Raw genomic sequence first — 17,939 nt, 5'->3', positions numbered from 1 at the left:
TGGGTTCAATTTTCACTAGAACCGAAGACTTTCGGAAATTTCATTTGCATATTTCTCAATTTTTTGGAGTCGGACAAAGCTTATTTTTCATGTACAACTAACGACGCCAACACCGGAATTTCTGTGAAACGAGCCGTCAACGCTATCGCGTTAAAACGTGCAGGGAAAACGAGTAAGGGTAGGAGAAAATCTACGACCTATTACTCTCTGTGAAAGTGGAAGGCCAGCAAAGCTCTGCTGACGTGACGTGACCCAGAACTTTGATGAAAGGTACAGAAAGGCACAGAATTTTTTAAATCAAGCGCTTGCTTTGTTAAGTATACGCTCTTCATTGGGAGAAGTGCAACACGCAAGTTAGGATTTATTAGTTAGGATTGTTCTGGATTTATTGTATAGACGCAAGTTATTGATTTTGTCACTCATCAGTTCCTCAATTTATTTGCTTCTTTTATATACTTTAACGGGATAGCGTTAAAGAACTCGTCTGGACAAAATTCCGCCATCGGCGCCGTTCAATGTGAGCGAAAAATCATCATCCTTGCGTGACCAAAAAAGTCGAGCATCCTTATGTGACCGCAAAATCGAGAAAGATGCAAATTAACTGAATAATAATAGTTCTTGGTCTGCGTGGGGATCGAACCCGAGTCGTTTGCATGACAAGGGCGTGTTCTAACACACGGCCACACTAGCTCTGCTTGTCAGAACAGCGAAAATAGAATCTTCTGCTTGGAAATGCGGTGAAAGTGACTTTCATGTTCCGCAAACACGCGCGTCCTGTATACATGCTTCACGACGCAACATGCGCTATTTCCGTAATAATACGTGGTACTAGCGTACATTGCCATCCGGCATCAGAACAAGAGATTGTCATACCGACTTCATAGCTTAAAGCCATGTCACCCACTACAAAATACACACACGTTAACACGTTACTGCGCCTTTAAGGCCACGTATAGTCGGTTCATATGAAGTTCGAACAGATTTCATACACTATAAGTGTTTGAAGCACGCACAAGGAACAGAATAACGCTATTCCGTCAAACTATTATTAAAGACGAAGCATAAGGGTCCCCCAATTTTTATTTGTGTATTGATACATTTACGTAATTAATAACAAATAATAATAATTATTTATTTATCACTTTTCTTGTTTATTAGGCCAGTGGTGGGTGATGGAGTTTGCCCGGCTTCTGTAGTTCATACCTTCTAGGAGTTTTCTGCCGAGGTGTGCTAATTGTTTCCGGTGTTACGAATGATCTAGCTTACAACTGTGCTGTAAAACCAGATGAAATTAGCATTTACGTAAAACGAAGCTATTAATAAACAATGCGCAAAAAATGAGGATGCGTACTATCTGTATTAGCAACAACTTACACAAAGTATGTAACTCTGAAATACTCATATTTATACACAACCTGCACTTGAGAACACCAAACCCAAGCAGCACTTCTGTTGATGTAACATGAAATTCAGAATATCTGGTTACGCGAAACTTTCACTAAGGCTGCCCTTGAAACGTGGAAGCATCGATGTGCATAAAAGCGAAGGATCATAGGTAGAAGCGCAAACAAGTTATAGCGTGACTCGACATACGCTCATTAGACATTCTCTGTAAGTGCAAGTTCTTACGGTTTAACTAGTGGCGACCCTCGCGAAACATGGAATGCGGAAGGGATGCCTGAACACTTTATTTATCATTGATCGCATTGGGCGTTTTTTGTCACCACCGCTATACATTACAGACATCCAACGGAATAATATTTGCCCGAGCCAGATGCCCGACTAAAACACTTAACAAATTGCTTCCCGCGAACTCTACCAGCTCCTAGAGGGGACCTCTTTCCTGCATGGCATTTGGGTGTCTCTACGTTGCCTGGAATTTTTCACGGAATGTCTCGAGACACCTGAAGCTTCACCTCTCTCTCTCTCTATTTCTCAGTTTCTTTGGAAAGGATGGTCGCTTTGGTTCCCCGAGCAGCGTACGGAGCCGCAGCGCGCCAAGCTGGAAGGTGGATGTTCTGTTGAGCACTTTACAGACTACAGTTAGCCTAGCGAGTCTGCTAAGTGGAACCACGACGAAAAAAAAATATTCGCCCTCACGTGTGATTGTGCAACACTAAAATGCGGAATCTTGCTAAGTACCATGGGGGACTGGTTTTCCCGCACCATATAACAAGCCGTAGTGTACAAGACACGCATTAAATTAGCTTGACGTTATCACTCCACTGAAATTTTCTGAATGAGAAACAGCTAAATGACGGACTAGACCATTGTAGACACCAACGCGTTCAAATCGTCAGGCGTCTCCCCCCCCCCCCCCCATAATTCCACAGCGCTATGCAGGGACCAGGGCATAAGTTCGAATTAACCATAAGACAAACTAGCCGCTTTCAAATTCACACGCTTTTTACATTATAATACACGCAGACTCACTGACCTCCATATTTTCCCACCTACTGGTCATATACAACCTATCGATGAGAAAATAATTTTTTTTTCATGTTGTGTGCGAAGCAACGTCAAACCGCAATACAGATTTATTCTATAAGACGATCTGGAGTTATCCTCACACGGCGGTGTCCGCTTTCTTTGTAATAGCGGAACGCTTAAAGGCAAAATTACGTCTGTGCTCAGTGGCGCCTTCGCGTTGCAATAAAATATAGATGTTCTGCGATTTGCACACAAAGAGTGTGTACTCGTTCAGCTTTCGCAGGAGCATTGGACACGAATGTGCGATGACTTAGAAGGGATTCGCACAACATTTCCGAGAAGACGGCACATTTATCGTTTTAGACACAAATAATTTTCAGCCGTTTTTTTATTTGTCGCAAAAGAGACGTCATACAACTCTTCTATTTATTGGAGAAACCACTTTTGTCAGCCCGGAAAATACTTTGGCCAAACGTTCGTTTTGTTGACTTTGAAAGCAAAGTCTGTTTTTCCGTCAAAGACGCCCTTCTGGCAATGCGGCTATGATTGCCCTAGTGTTGTGCAAGACCTCGAGCTGGAGATGACATTTCGAAGCTACCGGACGATGACATGGTCCGCTAGCTTGAACGCTTTGTATTTAAATTATTTCAACGAATCCAGGCATTGTACCCCAAAAGCGCATCGCAATAATCTCAAAGTGTCAAAAATATCCCGAAATTCCTAACCCCCACCCTTCCCCCTGGCTATACGCCTCCGCATACAATGAACACAGGATCCGCGGACATCTACAGGTTTGTGCACGAGTACTGAATTTCAGCATCTATAGCACACACGATAAGCACGGATTGTGTTTGAGTTTGTTAATTTATTCAACACACACTCAGCAAGTGGCTGAAACAGAAAAAAAAAGAGCTGCAATAAAACAGCTTGCAAAATTCACATCGCCAGGTTCACTGTAGCAACGAGACAGCAACAGCAATCTACACCTCATGAAAATGTAAACGATCAACATGCATGCTTACATTGTAAAAGTGTTCGTAAAGAGAATTACTACAACGGAAATATTTAGCAAAGTATATGCAAGGTAGATGTGTTAGAGAAATTGAGTAGTTTTTTATGAGTAATTTTGAAATCATTTCGTGCATTAAGCAAGCAATAACGTAACCTTGGAAAATTATATATAGCACGCGGCCGTGACGACAGAGAATAAACTTTTAATATTGAATGTAGTAAAATATATGTTCGCCATGTGGTGCTTTCAGTCCAGTGCTCCATTGCCTTGCCGTATAAATTCCAAGTGTTCATGAAGTCATTATAAGGAAGGATTTCGTGTAGCTGACCCACAGCTCAAATCTTCTTCGCCTTAAACCAAAACTCTGAACACTTGTGAAACACACCAGTGTCTAGAGTGTCGGGTTGAGGAAAGTTTTAGTGCAGCTCATCTACAATTATTGGCCCTAAACCAACACTCGGCACACTGATGCGAGTGTTTATAGAGATTGGGTTTTTGGGGGAAAAGGATTGAGTTGTTGCGCTACGGCGGTGGCCTAGTGGCTAAGATACTTGGCTGCTGACCCGCAGGTCGCGGGATCGAATCCTGGCTGCGGCGGCTGCATTTCCGATAGCGGTGGAAATGCAGTACACCCGTGGGCTCAGATTTGGGTGCACGTTAAAGAACCCCAGGAGTTCGAAATTTTCGGAGCCCTTTACTACGGCATCTCTCATATTCATATGGTGGTTTTGGGAATTGAAACCCCATATATCAATCATCAATCAGGATTGAGTTGTATGTCATCTACACTAATATTCACCCTTTTATATCACTATGGTCTTATGTTGCACGCTAAATGCTGATTAATTGATTGATTTGTTGGGTCTAACGTCCCGAAACCAACATATGATTATGAGAGAGGCCGTAGTGGAGGGCTCCAAAAATTTCAACCACCTGGGGTTCATTAACGTGCACCCAAATCTGAGCACACGGGCCTACAGCATTTCCGCCTCCATCGGAAACGCAGCCGCCGCAGCCGGGATTCAATCCTGCGACCTGCGGGTCAGCAGCCGAGTACCTTAGCCACTAGACCACCGCGGCGGGGCGAGCACGCTAAATGCCGAAAACAGTGCACACGTTGTGTACGCCGCCCTATTTGACCTTGGCGTCGCGTTGTCATCACTCATCAGTTACCTCGGAGCAGGTGCGTCGTATGCGAAATGTCCAACATTGCGAGCGTGCCAACTGCGGTGGAGAACCTTTGCACGAATACAGAACTGCAAAACAGTGTTATCTATATCTGCCACCTGTGGCAGGTGCTTCTGGTCTCGAGAAAATGTGAGCCGGAACACAGACGTAAGCTTTGGAAAGGTCATAGTGGCTAATCACCGGTGGCAATCGTAAAAGTGCTCGTGACAATAAATGCTCGAGCACAAAAGCATCTCTGGCATTTTGATACGTACAATTCACCTCGTAGATTATGAATAACTGCTCAATAAACACTAATTCAATGTTCTAGCTTATATTGCTCACTACAGCAGATGTCACGCACGTATCGACATCAGAAGTTCATGGCCACGCTTTAGGTTGCTTAAAGTGTGCTTTGAAACTCTTCGTGGAGTGCTAAATAGACAGCTAAGAGGTAACGGTCAGCTTTCGTCTTATTACAGTACTCACGTAGCCGGCAAAACAGACTGCTTCTCGAAGGCAGCATCGAATAACAACGCGATGCAAGTTATTTTGACTTTCCAAACAAAATGGCGGTCGTTTAGAATGCGAAAATTAATCTAAAAGCTATCCGGGAGAGTCGAAAATTCACAAGAATATGCAGACAGTGTTTGTTACACGCTCAGTGTGAGCTAGGTGCAATTGGTCGGAGGTTTTAACACAAAAGAAGGCAATAAGCTTAGCAAAAAGAAAAAAATGGGCATGCAAGGATATGCGTAGCGTGATGCCACGGATGGACTGACACACAAACGGGCTTGCAAGTGAGCTCACAGGAGCTTCCAGGCCTTCTTCGGTGCAACCTGTGCGCCATGTGACGTCACTGTACCTCGGGGATGCTCAGGACGGCTTTCAATAAGCAGGGCTGGGCAAATATACTTTGAAATTGTATGGCGATAGGATACACGACACTCAGACAAAAAAGTATTGAAGAACCAGATACAAGGTACTGCCACAAAAGTACTTCTGATACGATAATTGCCAACTTTTTCTCAAGATACCCTGATACATTCGCAAATCCGTTGTTGTAGACTTCCACGATCTATAGTAGCGAACGTTTTCGCAGAAAGTGAAGGCTTGAAAATTTCTGAAATGTGTCCGATTTCGTTTTAATGAAATATTTGTCGTTATACCTGGAAAGCTTTCTCCCAAAGTAAATTGGTTCACTTCAGGATAAGTTATGGGGTTTCATTTTAGCTACTTAACAGGAGAGCTCTTAAGACACATCGCTCACAGTGGTTCTTGCTTGTCATTTCTATCATTGATAGGAGACGCTACTAAGCAGGCTAAACGACGAGCTGCTGGATTGACGTGTCTAACAACACACGATAATCGATAAGAAGCCTTCGCACAATGACGCAAACACCGTTGCACAGTTCTAACTTGTCCATAAAATACCTTTTTGCATTACCGATTCACCGGTGTACACAAGCAACAGTGCCGGTAGCGACATTTTCGTGAAATATTACGTATATAGGTCAGCCTACATAGAGCGCATAAAGCTGCCACTACTGCCTTCGTTTTTTTCTGGTCAATGAACATCGATCACCAAACGAACACATGCGCAAGCGCTCATGGTCACTCGGAAGTTTTGATGTGCCCCTGTTGAGCCGACGAATACCATCGTTGTTTACTAGGGCAGAAAAAAAAGTGAGATAGACACCACAATACAAGACAACTGGAAACAGCAGAAAACAAGAAGTCTTCACTGAATGTGCTTACTTATTTACTGTACTAACACTGTTGAAAACAAAATACGTATTTTTTTTTCGTTTTGTATTTTTCACGTACGGTACGTAATATACGAAAGTAAGCGTTCGTGAGCTACTTGCGGAAGCATTATATATATAAAAAAATAACGTGTATGTTTCGACTCTGTAGCCTTGGAAGTGCTCCCACAGTAAGTTTTTGACAAGTAAAGATGTCATCTGAACGCGTGTATACATGCCTCATTGACAACCTAAGGATTAGGTGAAAATGTTTCAAGTTTCAAGGCCTAAGTAGGACTAATTAACCCCACATAATTATTAAAAATGTGTAGTGGCTACTACACAATAATGGAAATAATATGCATTAGCTGTGCTTCACGCAAGGACGTTCCTCTCATTTTAAACTACTCTGCGTGACATTTGGGTCACCCTGAATAAGTTGCAGGAATTTCCGAAGCACAAAGTTGTGAACTCACGGTCATCATAACATAGCAACGCTTCGCTGGATCCGGGAAAAACAACATCAAAATAGTAAAAACAGCCCGATACGAAGATCTTCTTTTCATATTCTGACAAGGGTTCTGGCCTGCGTCAGAGTATTATATGTCCAGTACATTTGGCTTTGTTATAGTTACTGTTTGATGGCAGTTCAGTATTCAAGCTGAGAACTTTTTCAATTTGTAACGTTTTCAAATTTGTAAGACAGTGCGCACTCCTGATAGACGCGTTCTGCTTTATTTAAATGGCAAGCAGCACGGCAAAGAGATCGAGACGATCCTTCGCTTGCCTACTCGCCAATCACGACGTACATTATTGGAAACGTGCGTTGAACAAGCAGCGAACGGAAACAGGAGCCAGAGACAGTGCGGTAACCCACAACGAAAGACACGGCAACAACGTCAACAGCGGCGAGAAACAAGGTGCAGGAGGATGAAGACTATGTCGATAATAAGGAAAACAATGGCTAGCCACAATGTGGCAAAGTGGATGGAGAGAAGACAAAGAGCTATGCACGCAGAAGGAAAGGAGATACGAGAGAGGACCATAAATGAAATAGAAGATAAATGATGGAAGAACGAAAAAACACTAAAAAAATTCATGGCTGGAAAGAAAAATAACGGAACATCATGTAAGAAAGAATAAAAAAGATTAGAAAACGGCAGCCAATAAATACGGAAAATAGGAAAACAGAAAGAGATGAGAAGGGTGCCAAAAATTAAAAAAAGCTGAATGATGAAATCAGACAATTCAAATAATAATAATAATAATAATAATAATAATAATAATAATAATAATAATAATAATAATAATAATAATAATAATAGTAATGTTATTATTATTATTATTATTATTATTATTATTATTATTATTATTATTATTATTATTATTATTATTATTATTATTATTATTATTATTATTATTATTATTATTATTATTATTATAGTACCTTACCTTTAGCGTACCAAAAACGCGGCATGATTACAAAGGCACGCTCTAATGAAGGGCTTCAGAAATTCGAGTTTTCAGTCAACTGGGGTTGCAACCAGCTTGGTAACCTGCACCTTTATATGTGCACACAGGCCGCTCACATTTCGCCTCCTTGAAAATTTGACAACCACGACCGGGATTGAACCGAATACCTTTAGGCCATCAGCAGAGCAACGTATCCACTTCGCCATCGCATCAGCCAATAACAAGAAGCTAGCAAAAAAAAATAATAATAATAAGGGCCAACTTAAAGGGGCGAAAAAAAGAAAGAACGAAATGAACAAAGAAGATGGAAGGAAGTAATATAAAGTATGCACGATAAGCAATGTCAAATTTAAGAAAACGAAAAGAGAAGGTAAGGAACAAAGAAAGACGAGAACAAATTTAGGAAAAGAAAAAAAAATAGTGAATCACAATGTGTCATGGGTACACCGCCACAACTGACGCGAATGAAAACCGACGAGCTCCTCAAGAAAGTTTCACAGACCCTCTCGATATCAACAAAATCTGATTACATAAAAACATACAGCGGTAAACTGCCACGAGGGGGCGTAGGAGACGCAACCCGAGCGAAACCCAAAGCGATAGGAACGCGAACACCTTGCGACGCCCATAAAGATACGGTGTGGTAAGTGCACGACACGAAAGTAGGAACGCCTTTCTCTCTCTCTCTCTCTCTCTCTCTCTCTCTCTCTCTCTCTCTTTCTTCTTTTAACTCCCTTACGTTTTTTACTCCTCCGCTTATACTGCCCGCGGCTTGCTTGTACAGCCACCTCTTGCTTCTTTGCCATGAGCATCCGTCGTCGACCCGCTGATCTGCGCCGAGAGCAGGGGCTGTTTCGGAAGAGCGCCCGTCTGCCGCCACTGCTTTCCATTGAAAAACGCGCGCACGCTCCCGGATTTCACGCGCGGTAGTAAAGTAGAGAGCACGTATACTCCGTCAGGGAAGAGGGGGCGCTGCGTTAGCAGACACGGCAACACGCCGCGTTCAAATGGCGGTGGCAGAGAGCGAGTGACGACCCTTGCTGCCGCTAGGCATCGCCTCCATCGCGCTGGCTGCGTAGAGGGGGGGGAGTTTAGGCCTAAGCGCTCGTCTCTTCCGCATGCTGCCGCGGTGTTGACGCTTCGAAAACGTTGAAATTGATAAAAAAAAGAAAAGAACACGAAATGCTTGCTGACGAACGAAGGTTCTGAAAAGAGCGGGGTGTTCAAATACGACCGGCGAATAAAAAAAAAAAAAAAGACCGGCGTGATCTCTAGAACCACAGGTGGCTGTTTTGTGAGCAGCGGCGGTTTGAGCAAAAGAGATTTTTGATCAACGCCACGGACTTTTGAATGTCGTCGACCGGCAGCCTCCCTCTGGATCAAAGCGGCATTTCTGTATTTGTTTGGCAAGGAGATGTCCGCGTAGGCATAATACAAGCGCCTTACAGGAACGGTGCAGCACTGTAAAATGCTGCGGTTCACGTGGATCGAAAGAGTAAGAGAGAGCGAGGAGACGTTGAGAGTATATCCAGCGCTATACTACAAAACGTTCTTTTTTTTTTGTTTTGGAAGCTCGTTATCATGCGCTATTGCTCGCGAAATGGCGAGCACGCACAGCGTGCAGAAAGGACGATAACGTGTTAGGGGCGCAGTCAGTAGAAGCCTGTAACACAAGCGCTGACACTCAAAGCGCTGAGATGCGGGCAAATTGGCATACGTTCCTTTTCACAGCCCGAAAAAACGGGAACTACAGTAAAACAGTTTCGCTAGAGAAGCACGCACTTCAGTGGCCTTTATTCTCCCACTTCGTTTTTTTTTCTTTCCTCCTCTGTTTATTTTTCTCTTTTCTAGTTATTTTGAAGTTCGTTTTCTCTCTTTATTTTTATGTATTTCCAAATTTTTTCCTACTTTTTCATTCCTTCTCTCTCTGTCCGTTTCTCGCTTGCTGTTATCTTTTTTTTATCTTTACACGTGGTTCGACCTGCATTACGCGAAGCATCGACAGTGCACGATAGCCGGCGCCCCCAAAGTGCCTCCGCCTTTAAAGCGGCCCTGAAACACTTTTTTGAGTAACCGTGAAATTAATTCCCCGGAAAAGCGTACTGCCTCACAAATTCAGAGCCACAAAAATTTTAAGAATCCATCCAGTACGAGCAGTTACAAAGATTTGTCACACGCTGCAATCGCATTCTCTCTTCTCTCGTCCCAACGAAAGCGCTGGAAGCTAAGCAAAGAGGAATGGCAGGGGCAAAGAAAAAACGTCACGCGCGCCTCGTGGCCTTGAGCACTTTTTTTTTTCTTTGTACACGGGGCTTCTTGAATGCAATCGCGCGCGCACGCGTGGACAAGTGACGGCCTCTCGTGGCTGCCTCTGTGACAACCAAGCGCACCATGTTCAAATCTGTCCAAGGCTGATAGATGGGCAATCTACGTGCCATTTTTGAGCCTCTTTCGTCATTTGTCGAAGGGAAGAGAATGCAATTTTTAGTTCTTTGATAATTTATTGTGAATTCCAACCCGCGCGCTGTGCTATAACAATTGGCTCGCGTGTTCTCGGGAGCCTCTACGACCAATGGGCAGCGTTTTCTGACCAAGCTCAAAAAGTGTTGCAGAGCCCCTTCAATATCATCAACAAGCAGCTCGAAGAACATGAGAAAAGAGGACTTCACTGTGGCACGAGTGCAGGCTCAATATGCTGCAGGTGGCTATGGTATACGTACGTGGTTTCGCCTTTGTGACGCCAAGCGACGACTACAACACACGACAGCCCGGTCCCCTAAGGTGTGCTACCCTAAGGTGTGCTGCATTTTAGGTGTTCTACAAGTCAGGCACTGCACCATCAACAGATGACAGTTCGGCGCTTGTCTTGTAGCCTTTTTGTCAGTCCCGTTCTTTTTCGCGCTGTAAAACTAACATGCTGATTGTCAATTGCAAAGTGTCCATATCAGCATGAGTCACGACGCCTAAGGTACCTCAGGGGCTCCTAATATAATTTACGCGAGCGTCACAGAACTAGTGATGCGAAATTATCGGTAAGTGAATTATTGATAGCATCGATATCCTTTTTGAAACTATCGACAGTGCAAGGAAACCATCGATTGCGCTACTATCAACAAACTGTTGACAGTATCACCTGTAGTGAAATCGATAGTACTGTTGGTAGCACTAATACAGGTTATGTCATTGATAGCGTTTTCAATATTTAGGCCGTGCTGGCCGGTGATATAACCAAACATTCACGATAGCTTACTATCAATATTACTCAGTTGTTATATCAGGACTATTTCGGCGAGAATGCCAGATCAGATCAATAAAAAATGATATGCAAAGACAATCAGTCGCGCCTTACAATCAACAAACTTAGTTCTTCATATTTTTATGATGGGATGTAAAATTCCAACAATACCTTCTTCATATTGTTACCTTGAAATTACAAAATGTCATTTATATTTGAAGAGCGCCATTCTGAGATATATATGCAACAACTTACTTCTGCTTCAGAACAACACAGTATTTTTTTTTTGTTGTGAAAGAACCCGAGCATGTCAACCTTCTCACCTTTCAACCTGCTCCTCCTGCTCCACGATTGACAACGCACAAAGGGAACGAAGTTTATGCTGCCTTAAGCACGCGTGGCAGATGTTATGCTATGTGCATGCATGCGTGGTAGATCTGATACTGTACTATCGCATTTACTATCAATAGCGCTATTGTCAGTTTTTACTACTATCATTAGTTATACAGTCACTCGACTATCGATAGTATCGACAATGCTATCGACAGTTCAGCATCCCTACGCCAAACGCAAAGTTCGAATCACGCGTTGCTCAAAGGGCCACTCACCACCCAGCGTTTAAAGACGAGGGGGTGATTTCCTCCTCTCCTTCATACACACGATGCATCCTCCTCGTCCCTCAGTTCTTGAATGCACGTGAACAACATCAGCACTAAATCCTAGAGCCCATCATATCAAGATTTCGCGCTTCTCGGCTGCAAGCTGTTATCGCCGTTTCAGCAGTGTTAAACACAAAAAAATCATGTTTGATCGGTTGATTGTGCACAATATTCATGCGAAACAAAGAAGTAGGGACGGGCGGCTGCATGGCAAAGCAGTGCAGGAGACAAATCACATGTGATATAGCACGTATGTCAACCAATAGAGAGCACGTATGCTGTAGACGTCGCGGTAACTACTGTCTACGTCACAACAGGGCGCCAAGAAGGACGAAAAATATCAGGAAAGAATATTGCACTGTTTTATTGTATTTTGGGAGCCTTGTGAGAGGCCCTTTAAACGTACGAAAAAATACATAAAAATTACAAAAAAAACACTTCGATGGATCCAGGCACTTGATAAACACCGCAGCACTACGCTAACCATCTGTTAAGAACGCTTAGGCGGCGATAGTTTGGTTAGCGTCCGCCGCGTCGTATTTCTAGCTTTTCTATTTATTTTGCGTTTTTGACATAATTATTATTCTACAAACGCTTATTTTGCAACGCGTCCATTGTACAATCGCTCCCTTCATAACTTTGTTGCTGCTGTTCTCGTTTTTTTTTTTTTCCTGCTGTCCAATTCGATGGTAAATCGTTCAGCGGACGTCAGTATTCCTCGAAAGAGAACGCTAAAGTGAAATCTACCGGTAGTAAGACGCTGCCTACAACAGACCCCCCAATTTCAGAGTGCCTATTCGATAACGCGGCGTGCAAACATTAAGGAATAAAATCATGGACACCTAATGCACCATCAGAAGCACCTATATACGTGCTCTCAATGGTGATGCAAATCAACGGAATTCTCGGCGAATCATTGCTGTGCTCCATCACAGCGAGTCTCGACACACGTTTGGTAGCCTTTACCGATGCTGCACGCATTTAAGTCAGCACATTACACGGGCAGCAATAGATCACCTCTTAGTGCAGCGGCCGTAACGTAGGCTGAAGAAAAACAAACAACTAAAAGCGTGCATCACGTTCGGCGAATGCCCGATGTTCATGCGGGATGAATTTATGCGTCTGCCCGGCGGACTTGCACAACATCATCCGCGTTTGTTATAGAGACGTGATAGAAAAAAATAGAACAAATAAGAAACAGTGCATGCGTTCCGTTCAATATGTGCGTGTTACGCCAGCGTAACGCCTAACCACACCAACACACACGCTTCGAAGCGTGCGTTCGTGTGGTTTGTCTTTTCATAATGACGTTTAATATAGCTATCACGACACTTTAGCTGCATACGAGTTCATTAACCTATAATCGTCGCCTAAGCTGCTAAATACACTACTTCGATTAAAATAAACTAAAAATAAGTCCGACGCTATTGAAAACTATTTTGGATATGCACGGAAACCTCGTTGTCCCGTAAGTGTATATTCCATCTTCGCACGAGGACGTTTAAGCGTTACTTAAGAAAATTTTCGTTCACTCCTTCTCTTTTCTTGAGCTATCGCGGTCATCAAAACAACGGAGCATGAATTTAATAAATAGAGTCAGTGGTTTTATATGCAGCGAGTCAAGAAGCCCTTGCACATCTTTTTAGCCTTACTGCATGTGCAACTTTTATTATTTTTGGTTAAAAAATTAACATGGTTACAACCAGAAACTACGTATCAATTTCACTTATCGTTTCACAACCTATGCAACATTAGAAAGATGGATCGACGTACCCGTCTGAATGGGTCCTCCTTAAGCTTTAGCCCACCGAGAAGTGAGCTGTGGAGACTTCCCCTGAGTCTAGCTGTTTCCTGAAAGGAACAAAAAGGCAAAGTTTAGGCGTCACATTACCAGAAAACATATAGGCGTGAAAGAGAATCAGCTTGAAGACATTAAACAAGCACTGATAAACCGAAATGTAGGGATATAAACCCTGTAGACAATTTGACTCATAATACAGACATACATGAGCAAGTACAACATTCATATACTTGTAATGAATAAAAGCTAGCCAGCCCCGGTAATACGAGCATTCGTATGACAAGTTAATTACGCACTCTTTAAAGAAAAGGTGGTAAACGTTAGAAATTACAGCCGACCGTACCTCATATTCAGATTTCTATAGGTACATTGATATGTGAAGTTTAACGTCCCAAAACCACTACATGATTATGAGAGACGCCGTGGTGGAGGGCTACGGAAATTTCGATCACCTGGGGTTCTTCAACGTGCACCCAAATCTGAGCACACGGGCCTACAACATTTCCGCCTCCATCGGAAATGCAGCCGCCGCAGCCGGGATGCGAACCCGCGACCTGCGGGTCAGCAGCCGAGTATCTTTGCCACTAGACCACCGCGGTGGGGTATATTAAGTATAGATAATGTAAGAGTATAGCATAGGTAAGAGGCAGGAAAAGTTGTCGTGACTGCTTCGGATTTAAGAGTTGCTAAATGTTGCAGCTCGCGTAGGTGACGGGCCAGTGAACGTTATTAATTCTAGTGGCCGCGATCAGTTTGGCTGTAATTATGACACTCTTACGGAAAATTTAGGCAAACTATAATTTTCTTCGGGAGTTGGGCCAACGGTATTGTGGAGCGTTATGAAGCAGGTGTAGGCAAGTATTTAGGTATGTTGATATTGATACCAAAATACTGATTTTTGACGATGTTCAGGGTTAGCTCCACGGTACAACTGCACTACCAAAGATAGGAACGTTCCTGGGAAACTCGGGGTAGCAAAACTACCAACTTGACAGTTACTATTTGAACTTACTACGCAAGTATACTGACCCATGTGACGAGCATTTACTGCCTCATTGTGGGTAAATACGCGTACGTTGCGAATAAACGGGCAAATATCGATGCATCGCCTTTTTTTCTTTCCTTTTGGCTGTATGAGTGGTTATTTTATGCACTGTTCTGCTTATTTTCATATTCTTTATTAATGTTATATAATGTCTTTGATTAAGCTTTTTCGAAGTGTCCTCATGAAATGTATCTTTTTGGACCCAAACTAGCCAATGGCTAAGGGTCCACAGAGTGTATGCAAATTTTATGAAAAAATTGTGAGCAATAAAGTTTCAATTCCAATTCCAAAATCAATACGTAAAAAATGACAGTATTATTATTTATAACAAACCCAACCAATCAAATCAATCGCTCACTCAATGAATCGTAACAATTTATTTTCAGTGAATACAAAAAGTCAAGTAAAAAGGCCACGAATGCCTCACAAAAGTAAGATTCCTAAAATTGGTGTTGTGTATCCTACGTACATGCATGACCATTTATTTTAACGGCGATGTATTCGCTTCGATACTATCTCATTGTTCAAATTAATCACAGAGTCGGTCATAAACCTCATAAACGAATCAGTACGGTTTGCATGAAGTAAAAGTAACAGAAGAAGAATATAGTGACGTTCTCGTCAACAGTCTTTCAAAAACGAAGCTCCAAAACTGAGCACCATTTGTAGAACCTAATCAAAAGATATATGAAAAAGTCAGCGAAAAGTATTCAAAGTCAATGCGAAATGGAAGCTGATGTGTAGGTCAGCCCAAATTATTGAGATATTTTTTTTTTCTGAAATAAAAAAGTTATAAAATGTCATTTGTGCCATCCGGCTGAAATGACCGGTCATTCAAGCCGCGTGACATCTCATAAATCTATGGGCTCTTTCTACTATGTCTCAAAAACATTCGCGCACCTGGCACCAAAAGAAAGATAAAATAAGCAGAAATATAGTTTTTATTTATATTTTACAGGCACTCATACATCTGTACAAGGGAGGTGTGCTGTAACTAAGATGAGTGACAGATAACTGCAACAGTTTTGACAGACGAGCAGTTGGGACCTATTCAAACCGGAACGGCACAAACGTAATTACGAGTACGTAAATTGGACTTGTCTTCATTGAGTCGTTGTGAATGGAACACACAAAAACAAGGGTAGATCCTCCTACTCGGCAACTTCATAATGAAAATAAATCAGGGGACCTCGTGCATGGTTGTGGACTTCTTGTTATGACTTCGCGTTGTACAATTCTCATTCGGAAAGCTAACGTGAATGTTAACCAGGACATCACTGAAAAACAGAAACAACCCCGACGGTCACGCTTGTGTGGTTTGGCCTTTCCAAAACTGACGCATCTAACCATGTTTTTATTCCGAACAGTGGTTTTTGAATGGGAACCGTCAATCACTCTAAAACAAAATGCGTTTTTCGGAGACACACTATGTCATGTGAAAGCCGCACCTTTTCTGACATGCTTCTCCGCGTAACATTTGTTGCGTTTCGGGCAATTTGACTTATGTTTATCTCTTCTCTATGACATGCCTTTAAAGCTTTTGTTGCAGTTTTCTACGACAAATTCACGCGGTGAAACGTTGACGCCCGATAACGTTAAAAGAGCTCATTTCACAAAAATTGCAGCGTCGGCGTCGTTGGTTGTGAGCGAAAAATCATCTCCTTGCGCGTGACCTAAAAATTGAGAAAGAGGCAAATGAAATGAATAACAAGAATTCTGTGTCCAAGTGGGCATCAAACCTGAGTCGTTTGCGTTGCAAGTTGGTGTTCTACACCGAAAAGACGTGCGTCTGCTTGCCACTTCAGTAAAATGACTTCCTCTGTTCGGAAATGCACCGAAAGGAACTTTCACGCTTTACAAACACAAGCGCCCTGCATACATGCTTCACGGCACAACATGAAATAGTGGAGTGATGTTGCGCGATACAAGCTTAGATTCTTCACTTCGGGCGTGAGAACATGTGAATATATTATTGACTTCATGGTTTAAAGCCGTTCACCCCCAACAGTAGGCACACACGTTACTGCGGCTCTTCCCTCAAGGTCACTTAGGGGGTGCATAACAAGTTCGAAAAGATTTCATGTACTAAGTGTTTGAAGTACGCATTATCGGGGACCGAATATCGCTAGAGAAGGGAGTCACCTCAGGAGACCTCCATCACGTACGTACCGGCAAAGCATTGCGGCTGCTACAAGTTTGTTTTGTATACGTGCTTTTGTGGCACGTGTGTTCGAGAAAGCCAGCGAGAGTAGACGATAATCCGCGCGACGTGCGTCACAGCCTTGTGTGGCCACGTGACCAAGCTACACTGCAACGTCACAGACTGAGATTCTGCGCTCAGAAACCGAAACCGAAAATGGTCTGCAAAAAAAAGCGACACTAATTTCTTTAGCGAGAATAAGTGGATATTAGAGCGTGCATCATGCCTCCTGGACCTGTAAAAAACGCCTGAAGCAAAGAACGTGCATTAACAGTAAACCCGTTTGTACATGTGATGAGAAAACATGGCTAGAAGCGAAGTGAATGTGGCTGCACACAGGAAAACTTATCGACTAACTGTCGAAATCAAACTGGCGAACCACTATAGTTTGACCATGTTTTTACTAGGGAGTAAGAAAAGGTAACTATATGTCACAATGCGTGTTGTGTTAATTTATTAACCGCTGCACTGCTTTTATGCTCCCTGTAAAGGGTCTCTGTTCCCTCACACATGTCGACAAGACGTCCCCAAAACATCTATAGCTGACAACCGTTGTTTCAGGCACTCTGGGGATAAAAGATAATTTTTCTATACGTAAGCTATACAGCTGCATGTAACATGACTGCTATGTTCACAGCTCTTACAGGAGTTTCGAGAACACGTATCTAGGATGTCCTTAAAAATGTCTCACTCCTATTTTGTGGTGTATACTCGTAGCAGCGACCATGTCGTGACGCTTTGTCTTATTGGATTATTTAGTTGCTTTCGGATATAACTGTTCCTCTTATGTTTACGCAGACTGCGTAAAAAATTCAGAAATTATGAACGATAAGTGTTTAAGCTGCTACTGACCAAACACTCAAAGAAAGTGGCTTCCACATCCATCAGTGATTATTTAACAGCTACATACATTAGACTACAACGTATAGGACTTTGATTTCACCTCTCTTAGAGATGCGACCGTCCCGATCAGGAGTCGAACCCTTGTGTCCACGAGCTTGGAAGCGGAACATCTAACCTGCTAAGCTTTAAGGGCGAGTTCTTGCTTAGCTAGGGCAACTTACAGCAAGGTTTTGTAGGCGAAACTCAAGAAATAAGCTCCCACACAGGATAACGATTTAAAATCTAACAACCTATCGATGCATGAACGTTACAGAAAAATGAAGTACTTC

General features: G+C 42.7%; 1 protein-coding gene across 1 annotated transcript in view; it reads right to left on the bottom strand.

Moving 5' to 3' along the window:
• The window catches only part of dimm (basic helix-loop-helix family member dimmed), a 505,350-nt gene that overhangs the window by 198,359 nt on the left and 289,052 nt on the right, over positions 1 to 17,939 (bottom strand). The window contains exon 4 of the mRNA XM_075869121.1: positions 13,495 to 13,572. The gene's annotated coding sequence lies outside the window, so the exon portion shown is untranslated. The remainder of the gene's footprint in view (positions 1 to 13,494; positions 13,573 to 17,939) is intronic.

This window comes from Rhipicephalus microplus, chromosome 7 (genome assembly GCF_043290135.1).
Source record: "Rhipicephalus microplus isolate Deutch F79 chromosome 7, USDA_Rmic, whole genome shotgun sequence".
Taxonomy (NCBI): Eukaryota; Metazoa; Arthropoda; class Arachnida; order Ixodida; family Ixodidae; genus Rhipicephalus; species Rhipicephalus microplus.
The sequence above is the reverse complement of the archived record's forward strand: the minus strand, read 5'-3'. Positions and strand labels throughout refer to the sequence as shown.